Source organism: Ptiloglossa arizonensis, chromosome 12 (assembly GCF_051014685.1).
Source record: "Ptiloglossa arizonensis isolate GNS036 chromosome 12, iyPtiAriz1_principal, whole genome shotgun sequence".
NCBI lineage: Eukaryota > Metazoa > Arthropoda > Insecta > Hymenoptera > Colletidae > Ptiloglossa > Ptiloglossa arizonensis.
Genome location: NC_135059.1, coordinates 5,452,585 through 5,474,410, shown reverse-complemented (window position 1 = coordinate 5,474,410; position 21,826 = coordinate 5,452,585). Strand labels below are relative to the sequence as shown.

Genomic DNA, 21,826 nt, shown 5'->3' with positions numbered 1-21,826 from the left:
AGAAACGAGAAAGAGAAACCAAAATCTATAACGAAAACATGGACAAGGTGGAAGAGACCCGAACGATAAAACCAAAGAATGAAAGCGACGAAGACAAGGAAACGAGGGAACCAGAGGAAGAAGAAGAAAAAGAAAAAAAGAAAGAAAAAAAAAACAGGGAAGAGGGTGATAAACGAAGGCCAGAAAGAATGATAAAGCTGCACACACTCCGGCGCGCTTCTCGTGACGCCGTTTCATCCGGAAGTCGGGGAAGAGGGAGAGCTCGAGAATCGATAACCGCCCCTCTGCCACGTCGAAAGGGGTCGCCACGCCACCCTCCTTTCAAAAGAGAGGAGGTTCGAACACCAGGTCGCCCCCCAAGGGGGAAAACCGGCTGGCTGGTGAGCGATGACGCCGACGATGACGATCATTTTAAAAGACTCCGACTACTTCTAGCTCAGAGATGATACCATTTTTTGGGGGAACAATTCGAATCGATCTCTTCTTGATTTTATATCAAGAGACTGTTCTAGTTTTCGTTTAATGAAAATTTGGGAGAAAGTCTTCTTTAGTTTTGGTTTAATGAAAATTTGAGAGAAAGTCTTCTTTAATTTTGGTTTAATGAAAATTTGAGAGAAAGTCTTCATTCAGTTTTAGTGTAATGAAAATTTGGTCCCTTCACAGTGAGGTATTGAAAATTGACTGGCTGGGGAGTGATAACGTCGTCGATGATCATTTTAAAAGACTCGAAGCGCTTCCAGCTCAGAAATACCATTTTTAGGAACAACTCAAATCCCTCTTTCTTCTTAATTTTCAATCGAGAGACCGTTTCAGTTTTCGTTCAATGAAAATTTGGAAGAAAGTCTTGTTCCAGTTTTGGTTTAATGAAACTGGCCCCTCCGCAGTGAGCTATTGTTCCATATTCGGTCGAAATTTGCGTTGCGGAACGATGATTTAATTACAATCCTTTGTCACAGGTGAATTGTCATTTTAATTCCACTACACGGTGTATGCACGATGTAGGAGCTCCGGTCAGGGTTCTATTTCAAATTTTTAGCACGGAATATGAATTCTCGTGACACTGTACCAGTTTTTCGTATGTTTATTGCTTAGAAAGATGAACACTCTTTTTCCACTTTTACCGGGCGTTGTCATTACGAAATGCAAACCCCCGTTCCAGTTTTACTTCAAACTCTCGTGAAATCTGAATTTTAATTTACATTCTTTGTTGTAAATAAATCTCTGTTCCAATTTTACCCGATGCTTTGTCCGTGAAATAAACATTCGGGACGATTCCGTGTTTCCGTTTCGCGATTCAGATTTTTATCGGCGGTGTAGAATATTGTTGTACCAAATATATTCGAAACTTGAACGATAAAATATCTGGACGTATTCTCCAATTTTGTTAGAAATCGTTGCCGTAAAATATCATTTCTTACGTCACTTGATTATTACATTTTTTAGTATCACCTATCGAGTACAATTACTATACACACGTAGAAACGTGTGTATACTTCTGTTGACATTTAATTGGAATACAGACGGTATAATTCACTTTTCCACAATATACGGGGGGGAAGAGTTCACTCCGCGATGTCTCCCGTTTTATTAAATAATTTAGTTAAACCGAAACGCAAATTACTAAAACGAAATACTTCGATGCTTCCCTCCAACATTGACGAACACTTTCCGAATCCACTCAGCTTCGACAGAAATTAAAATACAAGATTCAAGTAAATCTAATTTACATGACAAGAGGCGAATCAAGACCAACCCATCAATTGAAAGGATAAATCACGAATACTGTATTTCTGTTAACAACAGTCGGGCATGAATGCACGGGAGGAACTAGGACAACCTGGTACTTCTAATATTAAGTTCCTGAACGGTAGATTCAACTCGGAGCAAAACTTTGTATTTCAGACGATCTTCCAATTCAATTTCCAGTTGCCCTTCTCTCATCACGAGGTAGTCAATGTTTTATTATTTCTCGCGTTTGAATCAAAATTCGAGCAAAATGGGACGAGAAATATCGGTAGGAAATTGATCAGAACTGATATAAGTCCAAACAAAATGAAAAAGGAATTTAGTGAAAAAATGAGTCGAAATTTTGGATAATCTTGTAACGTTGATCCCAATATGTGTCTCAAATCGTAAGCTAATCTTTTGATTCGACAACCAACGAAGCATCCAAAGAAGGATGAAACGAGCCAATAGCTAAGAGACTCGTTGCTCAAGATCGTTCAGAATTCAGAATCTTCCGACGTGTGCAATATATTGCAAATGGCGAGTCTAGTTTCGGATAGAATAAGTAACGAAAGAAGCGAAAGAAGAAACGTAACGAGCCAAGAGATAAGATCGTTCGTCGTTCAGGATACGTATATTCCAACTAATAGTACAAGTTTTGGACACAACAAGCACCGAGGGCACTCAAAGAAGAATGAAACCAGCCAAGAGATAAGAGACTCGTCATTCGGGATCGGAAACTACAGACTCTGTTCGTGCCATTTCGTTCAGAGTCCAAAAAAAAAAAAGAAAACTATGGTAAGCAGGAAGCAATGGAAGGGGAGAAGATTAAAAGGAAGAGATCATGAACTGGCAGCGATCCAGACACGGACAGGATTTAAAAATCGTGATCCACGAGGACACGTGCACGTCGTGTTGGTTGGCCAGTCGTTGATGATGATTACGAGCCTCATAATTCCAGGTCACGCTCGTTAATGATCCCCCGAGTGCGGCCTGTTTCCGTGGAATCAACGTGACGGTCCATTGACGAATTCAATTGCGCCGAATGGAATTTACATGGTTTCCTGTATTAACGACGATGTACCTCTGCTCTGGTCCAGGAAACATTCGACGTAAGTTTGCCGCGACGCTCACTGAATTTAACCCTTTGCGCTCGCACGTCACCTGCACGGACGTTCACCATTAATTTCTCGCTGATTTGCATCGTGGTATCTTCCTGGATGATTTTCCGAAACGATTCTGCCGGATAATGTACACCGAACAAGTCGACGCCTTTCGAGAGCGTTACGCTGTTTAACAATTTTGTTTGGTGCAAGGGAAAAGTTGGGAATAGGGATTACCCTTTTTTTTCTTTATCTTGAAAATAACACGTATCGAAAGTGTAAAGGTATGTGAGTTAAAGGTGAAAATGATAGTTCGTAGATCTGAAATAGAGTGTAGGTAATTTATAGATCTAAAACAGAGTGTCGATAATTTATTGATCTAAAATAGTAGTGTATCGATAATTCTTTTGTTTGAAAATTCAACTATTTTAAAGACATGGATCTAAAATAGTGTACCGATAACTTGTTTGTGAAAAAATTCAACTATTGCCAAAACACTTAAAAATTATAGGCGACAATATGGACCCTGACAAATGGTTAATTTTTCTCACAGATTTGATATTTTAATGACAATAATGGAAGGACGAGAGAAATGACGAAACGACAGCGTAAAATCTAACGAAAGTTTCCTAAATAGTAAAACAATAGTCGCGAACAAAAACGTCGTTTTCACATCCAGTGCACAAAGGGTGTACCTATTCTCGACACGTCGTACACTGCCTAATTGCTTTCTTGATATCGTGGGACACCTTCGAAGAAAAATAGAAGAATAAAACTTCACGAAACAACAGTAGTCGTAATATGGACTTCCTGCCCTTTGTAGAATTAACCTAAATCTTTCAGCGTAAAGAAATATTCCCGTGCAATTAAATAGAGCACTTTGAAGCTTAATCCTATGAACATTGCACCGCTACAACGAACGGAGAACACAGTCTTTGCGCAGAAAATATTTTTCAAATATTACAACAAAGAAAGCAAATGAAACTTACCTTAAAAACTCTTTCAACGGAGAAAAAAAAAGAAAAAAACAGTACTTTCGCTTATTAGCTGCACCAAACATGCTAATCGCATTAACGTTGACTGGTGGTGTAAAAGGACATTAATTGATGTGTTTTTTCAACTGCAATTATTATAACAGTCCTCTCCACCTAATTCTATCATAAATTCTATTGTATCCGAGTATACAATAGACTATTGTAATTCGGATAAAAATTGTTATAATTTTCAACCGATAGGAACGTGGACAATTAATAACGAAAACTAATTATTCAAAATCACATCGTCTTCGAGATTACGTCTACCTTTGTCACGGTGTTCTTTTGGCTAACGAAATTATACAAAGAGTCTCTTGCAGTTGTGTTTTCCAGCTCCGACTACAATTTATAATTAAACGATTGGAATTGGAAGTACCAGAAGACTGGTCATAGGTTGAAAAGAAATCTGGAACACTCTGCCGTACCCACTTTTGGGTTGTTTTTGCTTTACGAGCCGAGACAGTCTTGTTGGAAAACCTACCTTGCCTTTAGAAGAGAATCATACTCAGATGGGGTTTACCAACTTCGTCCAGGACATCTTTTGGTAGAGAGGTTCAGGTTGAACGTCTTTCTCATAGAAATGAAAGTGCATTTCACCTTAATGGCTCACTCCCCGCGAAACAATCGCAGGCCTTGTGGTAGACTAAATTTGAATCCCTTTACGAATAATTATAAACTGAGTAGGAGAATACGATCTGCAGAACTTTTCATAACTACTTTTAAAATAACCGTTCAGACTGTATCTGTCGCAATAGTTAACTAATCGAGTCGTTTGAGAGTCTACGTCACTGCAATAGGTGGTATATATCACTATTTTTCTTTTCGTATTAATTGTTCGAATATGTCCCGATTAATCAGAAACGATAGTATTTTCTACACTGTCGCGATAGTCAAGTAATTGTAACAAGAATCTTTCGAAAACTATTGGGTTGTTCCTCGAGTAATTTCGTTTTCTTTGGTGAAAATGAAACACGATATTTTTCAGAGTGCGTAAACAATTTTATTAAATTACATATTCTCCATTTTGGAAAACAAAATTACTCGAGGAACAACCCAATATTATTACTTGGAAACTACCTAGACACGAAGATGACTTCGACATCACTTCATCGATCGTGGCCATATCCAAGAACCCCCAAGTATCGCAGCTTTCACAGTTCAGTTTTCTTTCAATTCTGTCCAAAGATGTCTACCGTGTCGTTTAATCAGACTTTTGAACCGATTGATCGACATTCGATCATTTCTAACTGAGAAACAGCTCCGTCCAGTTTTGTCGGTCAAAGTTCGTGGAAATTTATGAAACGTCTGCGAGGATCGATGGTCAACACTCCTAGCGTTCACGGTGGTGCTGTTAGCAACGTAGTCTTCCAATTATGGATTTTTCGGGGCGAAGTTTAAGCCCAGGCTAGCTTCCATGTAGGTGAAAATGGACAAATCGAAGAAAGAAACGGGACAAACGAAGCCCTATTCGCTTGGAGAAATCGATAAGGACAACAGACTGTTCCATTATCAACAATTCATAATGTTAGACTCGGTAGCCGGCCTAACTTATATGGAACATCTGCATAGACTGAGAAACGAATCCTTTGGATAATTTACAGCGAACCATTCGCGAGAATACTCGGTCCAGGCTTTCTATTAGTGGACAAAGTAACTGAACTCAACAATTTGAAGTGTTAAAAATTTAATTCTTGGTACCGAAACATTTCTTTATATTTCTCGAGGCAGAGGGTACTCTACGTGTTTTAAACGTTAAGGGCACTCAACTGTTCGTTCAAGATCAATTTTCCTTGGAAAAATCATTCGAGGTATCCCTATTTTTATCATTATTCGAATAAAAACTTTTAGGATATATCCAAGATCGTAAATGTCCTAATAGGTAGGAGTTATAGGGTTATTATAACCGTTTAACGATGCAGTAAAATTTTTAACTAGAGAATTATTTTATCAGAGCCCAATAAATTTGATTTCGAATACCGAATGAAACTTAAAACGTATCATAGAAGGGAATAGTTTAAGGGCCGATGTTTTTTAAGCTTTTAATGTTGGTTTTAAATTGCAGATCACATCGCGTCGAACTTGTTCGATTTGTTGGATGATTTTCGAGAAGAATAACTTTGAACTTTGAAATTATAATATTTACTAGTTCGATTAAACATTAATAAGTTTGATACAATATATAACCAATGAATGCTCTATACATTTATTTTACAAGACCGCAACACTATGGTGCAATAATTTTCAATGACAATAAAATATTTAAAAAATAGTGACACAAACAACGTTGCATTCTTCGTATTAAATTAGCATGGACTGATTACGATATATTTCGGTTCGTTCAAAAATAATCTTCCGTTTTAATTATCCGCGGTTTGTTATTCCTTCGGTGTGCACAATTCTTCCAATGTGTCGACATAAATAAAAATATATTGCTATTAATATCGTTAAGATACAGTTACATCTTCTACTCACTATTTGAACGATTAAAATTTTATATTCTTTATTTATTTCTTTCGTAAGGACAACTTTGCTGGTTACACCACAAATTGAGTACAATAATTATTGAATAATAAGTCCCAAATGCAGTAGAACAAGATAGTTGCGTGAAAATAGGGTTAAAAATTCTTGCAAGATACATAAAGTTATTTATATAAACAATCCAAGAAGAAGTCCCACTTACACTATATATTTCCATTATTTATGGCCCGTGTTTGATCTCTCGTGTAATTATAGTTTCCTTACTAACGCTTCGTTTCTGTCTTAAATGGAAAATTTCTATTTCACTTATTGTTAAACAACCATTCCTTCCATTTGTGAATGCAACAAATAAAGTTCACGTACAAGTATTTGAGTCTATCAACGTCTTACTATATTTTCATCGCTCGAGGCCACCAAAGTATACCTTACTATAACATAGAACCACTATACCCCGCATCTTTCGATTATTCTGCAAAGACACGCTCGTTGTCTCGAAAATACCAAAGACACGTGACGATTGCATAAAACAAGAGATTCCAATACCCACATTCGAATGTTCAAAATATCGTGTCGTTCGAAAAGTGATTTCGTTTTCCAAAATGGAGAATGTATAATTTAATAAAACGTTTATACACTCTAAAAGAAATCGTTTTTCATTTTCACTAAAATAAAAAAAAGACGAAATGACTTTCCGAACAAGCCAATATCGAACGTAAACCAAGGGCAAATCCTCTCCCTATTTATTTCTCCCATCTTTCGATCCCTGAAGCTTACAACCGCACGTTCAAAATATTTAGCGTCCCGTTTAAAGGGTTCGTCCGACACGTGACCTCTCGAGTATCTAAAAAAATCCGATCCAATGCGAGACAAACGTCGAATATAAAAATTAACGAACCGCAGGGATCGTCAGCGTCGTGTAAAGAACAGTACGACGATGACCCAGATCCGTGACTTGGCCCTTTTCTCGCGTTCGAAGACCTTTTTCACCTTAAAGTCGGAGCCAGCGATCGATAGCGAAGGTATAAAGCGAAAGAAATCGTCCGCGGAGACGAAAGATGAAGAAAATTTCGCCGACGAGTGATCTTTGATCGGTGATTTGAGCACACGATGAAAATTTTCTTCCTTCTTCGTTTGGATCGCGGCCAGCTTTCGAAGAAATCGCGGTTCAAGTATCTCGAGAGAACAAAGCTCGAAAGAAAGAAAATTTTTCTTTCTTTTTTTTTTTCTTCTCTTCTTCTCAACTTTGTAAACACGAGAACCAGATGGTCGAGCCGAACGACCGAATTACGGTTCACGTTTCGAGCGTGGAGAACTCCGCGAAGAGGAGTCTTGCAATTTCATTCAAGCCTCAGTTTCGCTAGACGTGCTCTCCTTTCCTGGAACGGACAACTTCGTTCCGGGAACACTCGACGCGAAAGGGTCTCTTTGTTCCTCTTACGGTAGGGGAACGAGCAGGTTCAGCGGAACGTGTCCTCGAATTAATAAAGATGATCATGCTAATCGGTAGAACGCAGCGTCTGAAAGATGCGACCGAGTGTATCGTTTCAGTGCAGCCGGTGCAGAGCCGTGCAATTAAACGAGTTCGTTGAACCCGCGACGTTTGTTCAATCCGCGGGGCTTCGTTTTCGCGTTGTTTTTCGCCGTGCAGTGATTAGTAGCCACGAGCGGATGTCCGACAACTAAATTATGACCGATACCATCGTTCTGATACCTGCAGCGCCGACGTTCCCTAGGAAATCACTGCTAGGTAAACACCCAGGCGGTGCCGCAAGGAATTACAGGGTGTCAATATTGGGAAAAGATCGGTGACCGTTAGAAAAAAAAAACAAAAGAACCGAGCCGGTCATTTCGAAAGTATCTTGTCCCGTTATCGACTCCCAAGTTTCTACTTTGAAATGAAAAAAATAGTATCGAGATCGCTCGAACCGTTCGAGTTTTATTGTAAAAGTAAATCGACCGGTGACGTTCGGGACATCCTTTGCGTCTCTAGAGTTCGCAGCGGTAGAGAAATGGAAACGTTTTCATTGTTTTCATTGTTTTACCACGTAAACGAAACGTTTGAAACTACGCGTGCATAGTTTTTGATAATCTCTAAGGTTTCCAAAGAAACTGACCACTCGGTGTACACAAACGTGACAATCGAAGGATTCGAGGAATCTCCGAGCGACCGTCTTTCGCGACTACGAGCGGTGGAGAATTTTTCAAAGGCAATAACGGGGCCAACGCAGCCGCCTTTAATCCGCAAATAAATCCAACTTTAAATTAAACGTCCCCGGGCACGTTTTAAGGAAAAAGCACTCGAGATGCTCGCGAGACATTCCTGACGAGTCCTCGCCCGGTTTCTTGTCTCCTCCTGTTGGCTAGCTCGCAATTGTTCGTTTGTTGAATGGCCAGTCTTGAAGATGCTATTCTTGGACTACCGTCGACCAGAGTTGAAGACTTTTTAGGCAAATAATTGTAACATTACGAAATTCCATACTGGACGGAAGCAGTGACAAATATTTTCTTTCACCCCTTGTATATACACGGGTTTCTCAATGCGTTCGAACCGAAGCGTCTCGAAGACGGTACGATAATACCCCGTGACCCGAATTATTTATTTTATTCATCGTGAAATAACTCCGTGAAGTTTTAGAACACGTTCGATTCGTATTTTCTTCTTTCTACCGAGAACGAGTTTCTTCCTTTCGGTATTTACCGAGGATGGTTGTAAACGACTCACTTTGTTGTTTATTCGATTTTTCAAATAAAAGTTCGTAATAGGGTGAAACAGAGCAGAACTTTTCATATGAAAAATGTCCAGCTTTTCTATCATCTGTTTCAAGAGCACTAAGAACATTTTTTGTAAAAAGATTTAATTATCATCACTTCGTAATTGTGTGAAATAGAGCAGAACTTTTCATATGAAAAATGTCCAGCTCTTTCTATCGTACTGTTGCAAAATAGTTCCAAGAAAAGTTAATGTTTTGTTAAAAAAAAAATAAAAACAAACCAATCAATGAGGCAGAAGAGGAATTTTTGAAATTGACCGCATGTGTAAAATAGAAAAATCATGACACCTTCGAAAACACACTATGGAATTTAAAGTAAATTTCATTACGAAAACAGTTGTTGCCATTCATTTCGACTGGTTGGCGAATCTAGTGTTAAAAAAATTTTTACGTTCTACGTGCACACTTGGGTTAAAATCAATGTTACGAGTAAGAAGAATTTCCTTGTAATACATGCAAATAGTTTTCGAAGCCACTGTGTAGAAAACTGATGGGGCGGTGAACGTGTTAAGGATAACACGTTGCGTTGTTCTTCGTTTTATCCGTTCAGGGAGAAAAATTGTTGCTTACGAGGGCAAGACACTGTTACGGGAATCCTCGACGATGACGAACGAATTTCTCGGACATATTCGGAAGTCGACGATGTAATTGCTTATCAGAGGAGAGTTTCAAACTTTTCAATTATGCGTACCACCGGGCCTTGAACGAGAACGTTTACGCGTGGAACACGCGCAGAGCGTCCTAGACCCCGTATGCATCGAGGTTGAACTTAATTAATCCTTACCGGAATAGCGAATCGCGTTAATGGACAATGAGCTCATTTCGATCGTTTCCCATCCGCTTTCCAATGCGATCGGGAATTACGGTGGCAAGGAGAAGTCGATTTCCCTTGAGAGAATCGACAAAAATTAAAATGTCACATTTAACGCGTACCGTTTCTACCCGCATTGAACGATCCAAACGATAAGAAAAGGAATATTTTTCAACCCCTTCGATGCACAATATGGAGAACTCTATAAATGTGACGTACGATTTTTAAATCAATTTTTCATTTTTTTTTTCTTTCTTTTAATTACGAATAAATACCATTTTTTGGTTAATCTTCGCGCTATAAATAGTATATGTGATTCTTTTTATTTGATTCAGAAATAGCTAATTTATACCATACAGTAGCATATAACGTATTTTAGCGAAGGTCTACTACTCGACTTCCACGAGTCTACTTAAGGGTTAATACGCTTTTACAGGGTTATAGTGTTTGAAATACCGAAGTTAATGATTACAGCCAAAGTTTTGCAGAGCTCATTGTCTTCGGTAGTACAATCCGCGACAAAAAGATAGGTTCACTCGTTAATTATCGACCTCGCGTTAATTAAAACTATAGAATTCTTCGACTTTGGCATTTGTAATTAAATACTTATTCGCCATTTCGTCTTTGTCGTTCGAAGAAAAGTATATTAATTTGTACGGATTGTTCGTTGGAATTTATTTACCAGTCACGAGTGAACTTTTATCCGGATGGAACGTTATTCGAATAAAAATTTCATCTAGGAAAAAGTGTTATTGTTTGTTACCTAGACAAAAATATATCCAACTTCTGTTCTTTGTATTAGAAATGTTCAAACATTAACAACCACATTTTAAATGGTTACAGAACTTACATACGGGATATTTAACTAAATTGTAACATTATAGGAAAATCGAGATATTTATTTAACTAAATTGTAATAGCATACGAAGAAAAGGCAAAAGTAGTATTTTGGTACATGGAAAGGTGAAAAATTAAAAAGAAAATGACTCCCACTTATTACATTGTTAATAACGTAGCTTGTAATTTGAAAAGTTCTAAAGGATGAACGAAGTCTTCCTAGACGCGAGCTTTCGCGAGACGAATGGGAAAAATTCCGGAAGGAAATCATCTGTGACCGTTCTACGATTAGACCGGAAGCCGTAAACCCTTTACAGTGAGCGTTTTACATTCCAGTAACGTTTTACGGTGCAACAGAATGACACACTCTGTTTTATTCGTCTACTTGAAGCGGAGACAGATGACCAGTAAGAACGGGAGAAAATTACGATGTTCCACGCTTACGGGAACAGGCTTGGAACACCTTTTGTGCAAACTCGCGCATGACGCTGGAAAACGGTGGTGGATGTTCCATCTGTGGCTACCGAGCGAAAAGAAAATGAATGAATGCGTAGCCGAGTTACTTCGAGAATTGAACAGATAATAATGGCTATTGTTGTCCAGAGTGCGAAACCGTGGTGGCGACTTCCTTGGAAAAGTTGCCGCGAGACAATCGGACGCTGCTTTGTTTAATTCTCTTCTTCAATCTTTGACAATACCTGCTTCCTGATATGCAATTTCGATCGATTAACGTGGCAGAGTTTTCGAAAAACTATAGAAACAAATTTGGCCAACTTCTGTGCTAATCGTTGAGATAAAAGACTCGAGGCAAATTGAATTTACGCAAGTTTGTTTAAGAGGGGAGTTACTGACGAATAAAAAAAAAAAATTGAAGTTTTTTTTTCTTATTTTCTTACAGTTTGAAGTGTGCAAAATGTTACGTCGAAAGGATACTTCGAAATTCAAACATTTGGCGAAGCTGCAGCGGCAAATAAAGTTGTTTTGCAGTCGGCGTGTTAATTAATTACATATCCTTTCGTCTCATTGATATTACTTATACAAGTTTCATCGATAAATCGAAACAACGATGCAACGAGAGATCTAATTACATGTTCGTTATTAATTTTCATAAAAGACAAACAAATTATATCACCCCTAGAGTGCACCATTTTTAACGTTTCCTGTTTATAGTGATGTCCGAAATATAGGGAAAATAACGAATTAAAATCATTGTTAATTTTTGTTAATTTTTCAATTATTCTTATTGGAAACTCATATTAATTTATACATGTCTATGGTTGTATATGCTCCGTACACGATACGTTATACGTAAATATTGTTGTAAAGCTAAGTTGATGGAAATATTCCTTGGGGATCGGATTAGGTTAATATATTTCCAACGCTTTAATCACGAATATTAAAACGACGTGCGTTTTTCTACGGTTGAAAATGCTTTTCGTCCCGGGGATATTTCATTTACTTCAATTTTATCGCAAAAATTGCACGGATATATTAATTCAAAGAAGTGGCTAAATATAGTTCGTGGAAAAAATTCGCGCGCCCGCGCGCTGGATGTCATTAACCGAGCACTGGGAGAGTTGGGATTTGTCGAACTGGTAAATGCTGGAAGCCTGCTGGATTCATGAAGAAGAAAAACGAGGTATGGCGGAGAGGACGAGAACTTGAAGAACGAAAAATAAAATGAGAGAGGGAGAGAGAGAGAGAGAGAGAGAGAGAGAGAGAGAGAGAGAGAGAGAGAGAAATAGAAAACTGAGCGTGTAAGTGTAAGGATAAAAATTCTGGATGTCATTGAATGTAAACAAAAATTCAGAGAATGTAAAGAAGCAGTGAGACTTTAAGAGTGGCAGGAAAAAACTCTGAGGAGATAAAATACACTGAGAGTGTAAAAAGGAAATTCTGAGTTGTCGATAGTAAACGAACGGTTGACAGTGTGAATCTGCAAAAATAAAAATAGTAAAAAAATGAGAGTCTGGGATGTAAAAAATAAATATCTGAGAGTCTGGAAATGTAAAAAGGAAATTCTGAGAGACTCAGAATACGAGAAAGAAAATTTAAGAGGCTACGAATCGTAAAAATAGAAAACCTGAGAGTAAAATCAAAGAAACATGTCGCACAAACTGGATTGCCAATATGTAGAAATCATTTTTATTCGAGTACCGAGATTGTACTTCGTTGTACATTTTTGATCAATTAGTGAACAATTTATCGTATTCAATGTCCAAAAAAATGGTTCACAAATGAAAGAAACGTTAAGCAATGTTGTGGTTCAATCTGGAACGATTTCTGAGTTAAATAACTTCTAAAACAACCGAACGAAGTTACGCGATAAGCTTAAAGTGGCAGTAATTGGGACATCTACCCTATATTATAACTGCGCATAAGAGCTCGTAGTAGGTGAATGTTTTCAGCGCAACGACCCCAACGCGAAGGTGTTAAATTAGATCGAAAGTCTCCTCTGGAGCGTAAAATGTTAAAAAAACAATGCAGTGCTTCTTAACATTTTGCGATCGAATAGTGCCTAGTACTGGATCAAAGATTTTCAACGTTACCCTGTAAGAGAGACCCAACATTACCCTGTAAGTTAGACCGAACGTTACCCTGTAAGTTAGACCCAACGCTACCTTGTAAGAGAGACCCAACGTTACCCTGTAAGAGAGGCCCAACGTTACTGGGAAAAAAAATGTCAGAATGGCGACTCGGGTGCAATTTGTCGTCGTCCAGTCGAATAAATGAACGTTGGTTCGAACATGGCCGTTCTGAATCATTAAGTTCTTTCCCCCGGCGGCGTGCGGTGTTCTCGCGTCCCGATTCTTCCGCGAGACGGTAATTGAAAGCGGCAGAAGTTAGAATTTACTTTCGCGCAGGCAGCGGTGTACGATCTTTTAATGAAAGCCAGCCTTAAATCCTCAAAGCTCGGTTTCGCCGGTCGATGCGAGATATTAAATAGTCGTCTCCTCTCGCTGCTTCAACGAGAGCCGAGCTCGCCATTCGTCACGAAGTAATTTCTACCTCTGCGAGAGTCTGCAACCCCTACCTCCCTCTCCCTCTCTCTCTCTCTCCTCTCTCTCCTCTCTCGGCCACACCCTGTGCTCCATCTTCTGTTTCGAAGTCGACCGGGCTTCTTCAAATATTCACGGAAGTTTACGTCGCTGAGAGAAGTTTTTAAATACATTCATTGGACGATCGAGATCCTCCCATGTCTCGTTCAACCAGACGAAACTTCTCCTCTCTAACGAAGTCTGAATGCAACGACTTCCTCCCAGGTCTTTTTATATAAAACCTACAATTATTACTATCATTATTATTCTCATTTTTCACACTTCTGTGTCCTTCAGCAGTACGACGTGCTTTTTTCGAAATCTCACGACTATTCTTCGCCCTTATTATAGAAATTTTCTGACCATTATTTTTTGTAGTGTTACTTTTTGTTTACTTGAGAGTGTAAGTTCATTATTGATGGATTTTGTGAGAATTACAATTTTTATTACGATTATCATCGTTATCATCGTTATTATCATTATTATTATACTTTTTCACACTTCTGTGGATTTTTCACTCTTATCGTAGAATTTTTCTGACCATTATTTTTTTGTAGTGTTACTTTTTGTATACTTGAGAGTGTAAGCCTATTATAGAATTTCATTATCTAACACCTGTTTTAGATATAACAATAGTTACTAATGTAACTGTTTCTTGGTTTCGTATTGTCTTTATCGTTTATTCTTACCACCATTATTGCCACGGTTATTATTAAAACGTCGAAACAATAACAATACTGAAAGAACGAAATGAAACACACGTGGAAATTCTAAAAGGTGTTTCTTAGACGAATTGCAATTGCTTCGACAATTAAACAATTAAAAGAGTTAACTATACTTAACCGAACAAACGCAGAGATCTGTTATACCAGATATGTGTCGCATAACAAGAAGTTTCCCGACACAATAGATTATATAGAAAACACTGCGTGATACTTGACAATAGTCCGTATCACGGCATCAAAGTCTTTCTTATACCGTGTAAGAAATACACCTACAGAATGGTATAAAGACGAGCCACAGCACGACTATTACAAAGCTTAACCTATGGTAAACTGTTAATGTACTACTTTGTCCATTCGTCGAAACAATTTTACAAAAGTCGGTTTCTACGTTTTCTCAAATAGTTTTCGTTACTTTTATAAAAAAATAAAGGATCAAAAATCGCCTATCGTTTTTCATTCGAAAGCCTTTTAAGGTTCGTTCGAATAGACGAAGCACAGCACGACTATTATTGGGTTGTTCGGAAAGTGATTTAGTTTTTTTTTTTTTTGTAAAAATGAAACACGATTTTTTCAGACTGTACAGACATTCTATTCAATTACATATTCTCCATTTTGGAAAATGAAATCACTTTCCGAACAACCCAATGCTTTGTCCATTCATCGAAACATTTTTACAAAAATCGTGTTGTCCATTTTCTCAAATAGTTTTTATCACTTTTATAAAAAAACAAAGAATCGTAAATCGCGTATCGTCTTTCATCGTAAAGCCTTTCGAGATTCGTTCGACGACCAGGTGCCAATGAAAATTGAAGCGATTAAGAAAATGTCTAGCATTTGTTAAAATGTTTCAGCGGGATCGGTGAATTTAATTGCAACGCGTGGTCCGGTTTCGCGAATGTAACACCTCGCTGATGGACAAAAAGGAAACCCTGCAGGGGCTCTGGTCGCCATCGCATGCAGACACCGTTATGCATGTCGTACGTGCGAACTAAAGGGACATACCCGCGGGGAATGCAATCGCGAAGCGAGAAAATCAGCTTTCGCAGCGGCTCTCAATTGGAGCATCGAACAGAACCGTTCAGAACTGAACGAACAAGCAGTGCTTTGACCTGGTTAAACAGTTGATCTTTTCTCGGGGACTCGAAACTTTTCACTCGTTTCCGCGATGAATTTTTTTCACTCCACCACGATCAAAATAGACATTTCCACCAAGTGGAAAGACTAGAAACGGTCTCTTAGGTTAAGAATAGAGACCGTTCGGCTTCCTTTCTGTAGCGTAGGAAATTTCATTCAAATAAAAAATACAAAGGGTAAAAATAACTTACAGTGATTCATTCCGTTGAATTGTTCGGGTAAAGTTTCTTTCGCGACTAATGAAATATTATTATACTTTTTCTTGTAATTAAAATTCTTATTTAAGGATGAAATTTTCATCCAAATAAGGATTCGTTTATCACCAGAGGCTAGTAAAATTGTTATCCAGATGTTTCCAATAACGAACAACGGATAAAAAATTTCGTGTCTGTCGCTCGTTGAATTCAAATTACAATTTGAATTATAATTCTATAGTATAGAATATCTATAATTCTATAATATGAAATATCTAATCTATATCTATAATATAATATATATAATTTTATAATATAGATTTAATGTTCGCTCGATCGAATGTCGCGAACAAATCGTTCTACGTACGATTTCGTTCGTCTCTTTCGTTCGAGTCGAATTTTGAGCCTAACGATTAACGTTTACGCACTCGAGAAACCGGAATCGAGGAAAAAATGGCGCTTTGCACAAGGCTCGATTTGTCTTTCGATTAAAGGGTCGATTGAAAGTCACGTAAAGTGCGACCAAGCGACGTCGATCGAACGTGAAAAAAAAAAGGAACGAAACACTCGACTATATGTGTCTCCCACGACGAAAAGGGAGAGTGCCGGGGAAACACGGAACACGCTGAAACTCGATGCGACAGCCAACCGGTAGTGGAAAAAGAGATCGGCCTTAAGCGTGGCCCTTTGCCCTCGAAACCGCTGCTGCGTTACGAAATACCTTTTTCGGAGACAGACGATGCACGAGGAAAGTGGAAGATTGTTCCAGTGTCTCCCAGTAAAACTGGAGGATGGCGAAACATTGAACGTTACGAGTGAAACCGAGAAAAATACCAATCACGTGGTACATTGGTAAACATTGATTATTATAGGAAGGTATATTGACACTGGAATCGTCAAAGGGATCAATTTGACATGTTTGAAACTTCGTTCGACTAGATTTCGGAAAACGTAGACCACGTAGTACTACGTTTTTAAGTAGAACTCGAGATCCAAATACATAGATCTACGTTTTCAAAGAAAATTCCAAAGAATGTTCTACTATATTTTCGACTAGAATTCGGAAAACATAGACCACGTAGTACTACATTTTTAAGTAGAACTCGAGAAACGACTCAAATGCCTAGATCTACGCTCTTGAAAGTTACAGAGAACGCTCTACTACCATTTCGACACTAATTCTGCAAACGTAGACCACGTAGTGCTACGTTTCCATGGGAGGGCACCTCCGTACGAAGCGTTTGCTCGTAACGTTCTCGTCGATTCTACGATTCTGTTTGCTTGAGATTACCTTAACGTATCAATCCCCGGAGTCTGCCTTGGCCTTTCTTTCAAATGAGATCTTATTGCTCTTGCGGTGGCCTTGAGGCTAACGAGAGAAACCCGGCAAGCGAGCACAAAACAGTGACTGATTGCGCACATTCGACCGCAGCCATTCAAACGTGCACATAAAGCGAATATTTTATCATGTATTATCCTTTTAAGGACATCTAAAAACCGATCGCGCGTAATGGGCTGCGCAAATATTAGCCACGATTACCCGTAACGTTACCCGGCCAAACAATAATTTACAGATTCCCAACAACGCGCGAAACCGTTCCCTTCCCGATCGTTCGATTTCTTGCGAGCTCAGCGCGAACATTTCAACCAGCTCGAACATATTTCAACCGAACCGAACCGACCCTGTCCCGTTCCGTACCGCGCCACACTTACGATAAAAAGAGAATCCGAAGCGTTTTCTGTTCACCGCTTACACATCGAAACGCCGTCTGCCAGGCGTCCAATAAAAACGAAATCGCGTCGCTAAGGGCGACGCGAAGCGTCTCGATGCTCAATACCGATTCCATCGGCCATGAAACTGGATTTCTCCGCTAGTGTCTCTCGCGCGGGGACGCACGCGTTTTGCCGCGTCTTCCTGGCCTGGTTCGCTTGCGGTGCACCATCGATCGGATGAAATCCCGATGAAAATCGATCGTTCGTTATTCGAGATTCAATAGACGAACAGGAGACGAGCGGGTAACAATTTTACAGGCTCTGGTCGTTAACGAACAATTATAACTTTGAGTGCAATAGGTAAAAGACCATGATTGTGTGTACCATTGTAAACGACAAACGAATAAGTTAGCACTTTGTAAAAAGAAGTTAATCTTGGAAAATATTTTTGTAGCGTTCTTCGGTGTAGGAATGAACTCACGTGGATGTAACCAACGTGGAATTTGAATGAAAAGAATTTTTTTTGAAAAGCTTTCACAATTTATCGATAAACTTCATCAATTTGTGCAAAAAGAAGGTACGGTTCTATTGAAAAGAAACGTGTAAAGAATGTGCATTATTGCGCTTGCAACGTTGCACGATGAATAATGGTAGAATCGAGAGATAGTTCTCAATCCGAGATTCAACTTCTTTTTATAACAAGTTTCAAACGTGTTCGGTTAAAAAAGAATTACAGCTTGTTCCAGTTACCGAAATTAACCCGTGGATGTACACCCGTGGGCTATATTCCGTTTATTGAATTTATTTTTGCGGTAAACCACTTCGATGCAGTTTACGAAGAAAAACTTCCAACGAAACGTTACTCGTGCCGTAAACACATTTCCCGTACCAAGCGCCAAGAACGTTTCGTAACCTAGCATAGTAACTGTCTCGTTTCATACACCATGAAACGCTTTTAGTTTCAAGCAGGCCGGAGTCAAAGGGTTGATCGTAAAATCTCTCAAGAGCCAACGATTACGTTAATCGTGAATCGCCCCGTAGCAATTAATTTCAGTAATTGGCCGATTAAATTAATTACGATTATTTTTAGGGACGAAATTTTAAAACGCTCTTTTAAGTTACGGTGTACAGTTTTAATCGATAAAACCATAATCGTTAACCGATCGATCAATCGAACGAAACTATTACCGATACGAATTAATCAAATATTACCATATAGTAATTTTTATTCATCGATTAATAATACTCATCAAGATATTCGTTGAATAATATTCATTTTAAAAGATGGTAAAAATGTTATAACCAACGCACGTGCATACGAATAAATGTTAACGATACGTATTTTATAAATTATCAATTGTAACATTACACGCTGTAATAACAGCAAAACTTCGTATCCTACAACTTTCGTTTGAAATATTTTTTCATACAACAAACGATCTTCGAGTAATTTAACTGACAGTTCTTGGTAGACCACCCTGTGTAATTGAGATAGCCATAACATTCGTTTTAACTATCATGGCAAACGATATAAAACTGACTAGCTCATTTTCACAAGTACTGGAGCAGGTTGAGGTAATTACGATCGTTTCTTGAAAATTGAAATTAAATTCTTAATTAATCTCGGGAAGAAAATGCTAGCCTTATAATTGCCACAGATGTGGATCATATTCTTGGAAACAACATATTTGTGTAGTAAAAAGTGTAAGATTAAATTTAGAAGGAGATAAGTGGACAATTGGAATTGTCCTGATAATGTTGGCCAGCTGTTGAAATGTTTCAGTGCAATACTCTATATTGACACTAATCGTATTTCGATACTCCACTAACGCAAAATGCTGGAGAAAATGGGCAAACCAAAACGAACAGAAGCTACATTAATTTGTTTCTAATCTACCTACGTTTCATTAAAAATAATTTCCCTTTCAACCTTTCGCGCGTTTCCTCGTAACGCGACACAAGAACAACTGCAAAATGGCCTGCAAAATATTCGGTTGTCCGGAAAGTGATTTCGTTTTCTTTTAATGAAAACAAAACCCGATTTTTTCAGCGTGTACAAACGTTTTATCAAATTACATATTCTCCAGTTTGAAAAACAAAATCGCTTTCGGAACAACCCAATATTTCCAAATCGTGCGAAATAATTGCACATCCGCGACACGACGACAAACCGCAAATCGTTGAAAACGTGCACCAGTTATTGCACTTGGAGGATCAATACTTTCGAATCGATATCGCCGCAATGTGGATCGTACCGGTGGTATTATATCGTAGCGGTATAATAAATATTATTTGTTCTCGCATCGAGCGGTAATAAATGATCGTAAATACCACCGTGGGCCGGGATTGCCCTACGTTAGCCCTGAATGACACTTTGGAAGCGGTCGGTGGGCACGAGGCGACGAAAATAAAATTTCAAAATCCATCGTAGGAGATCCAACGAGCGAGAACGTTGGTCGATCGCTCGAGCTCGCGAACGCGATTATTTAGCAGGTATTTTCAAGGCCCCGGCAAACGTCGGCCATGCCGTTTCACTGGCACACATAGCGTGTATCTACAACCTGTACCGCGAGCGTTATCGTGCCTTAATATCGCCGGCTTATCGTTACTGGTTCCAATGCGTGTGACACCCGCACGCACGCACGCACGCACGCACGCATGTACGCACGCACGCGTCCATAGTCGCGCGAGCGCGCGAGCGCGCGTGCGCGTCGTTGCAACCTGCAACCTGCAACCTGCGCTAGGATTACATAACGCATCGTTCATGGACCCAGTAGTAGTCGTGTGCACAAACTGGGTGTTTCGAAAGTAGTCGCGCCGGCACGTGGCTGATTAAACGCCCAAAGCGTCATCGTGGAGTAGTACGTTTCGACGTCTAACGCGTTGTGTTTATTATTAGATCGAACACGGTGTTCGGACACGTCGATTCGCGAGATCGAGATACATTGATTGTAGGGCGCGATGGTGCCAAGAAGGAAGGGACGGAACGCGAACCGTGTGCTCGTCGCGAGGTGTGAATTGTTTCGGGACTGTACTCGCGAAGGAACGGAGGAGATCGAGTGCGAATAACCAATAAATACTCTAGCCCTTTGATCATGGCGCACACTCGGAGAGAATCATCGACGCAGACGGCGCGGTATTCGAATGTCGGTTGGTAAGGTTTAGAGCGAGTATCGACCGTATATGTACGGCTTTCGTATGTATTTAGGGACTTGTAAGGACGTATATATACGTCTTTCGTATACATCGAGAGACTTGTATAGGCGTAAATGTACGACTTTTGTACAGATCAGCAGACACGTAAAGACGTATATTTACGCCCTTCGTGTATATTGGTAGACTTGTAAAGACTTTCGTGAGCCAAGAAAACGTAGAGGGCGGTCATCCGAAGCAACGATGAGCAGCCCACGACCCACCAATTCTTTACTTACGCCAGGCCGAAGTTATTTGTACGACCCAGTTCAATCAACCAACGTGATTCGGTACGTGACCGGACAAACTTACAAACGACACGTTCGATAAAATACAAGACACTCGCCCTGCGAAATAAATCGAAAATTTGGAATTGTCCACTTGTGACCAATAACACGACACGATTTTCAATCCCGAAAAAAGAGAATCCACGTAACGCGAAACATTGTGCAGAGAGAATACAATTGGGTAAGAATTTGATTTGTTGTTACCACGGAAGAATAAAAGTAATTTTGATGTTTTCTTACCGACTCTCGATTCAAATTTAGAATCTCAAAGGAATTTCAAATTGTAAATAATTTCTATACAAGATTTTGCAGATAGATAATGAGTTTATTTAGTAGAACGTTCTAGTTTCTTCAGTAACTATACATATTGACGTATTTGTTGGTAAGAAACGGTGTGAAATATCTGATTGTAAAGGCACCTGAATATTTTAGCTGTTCGTTGATTCTTTTCTATTAAAATATCCTATCTATTTATTAATATTATAGAATATTATAAAATTGTTAATCTATGTTGACGATAAAAGAATTCCACGGTATAATTGAGGAAGAAATTATAGTACCAATTATTGGATTTTTTGAATTTCGGCTCGTTGCAAAAATAGGTCGCTCATTACTATTCTGGAGCAAGAAAATAAAGAGACTGAATGGGCACCATCTGAACTTGAGAAAACGAGGACTGACTAGTCATACTCCATATCGTAAAAACATGACAAGATTGGATAGTCATCCTTTAGCATCAGAAGGCGAGGGGACTGAACAGTCATGGCAATCAGAAGATCGTCTC

At 39.0% G+C, this 21,826-nt stretch overlaps 1 protein-coding gene across 6 annotated transcripts in view; it reads right to left on the bottom strand.

Annotated features, from left to right (window-relative positions):
• The window catches only part of LOC143153434 (uncharacterized), a 120,383-nt gene that overhangs the window by 55,371 nt on the left and 43,186 nt on the right, over positions 1–21,826 (bottom strand). The window lies entirely within an intron of this gene.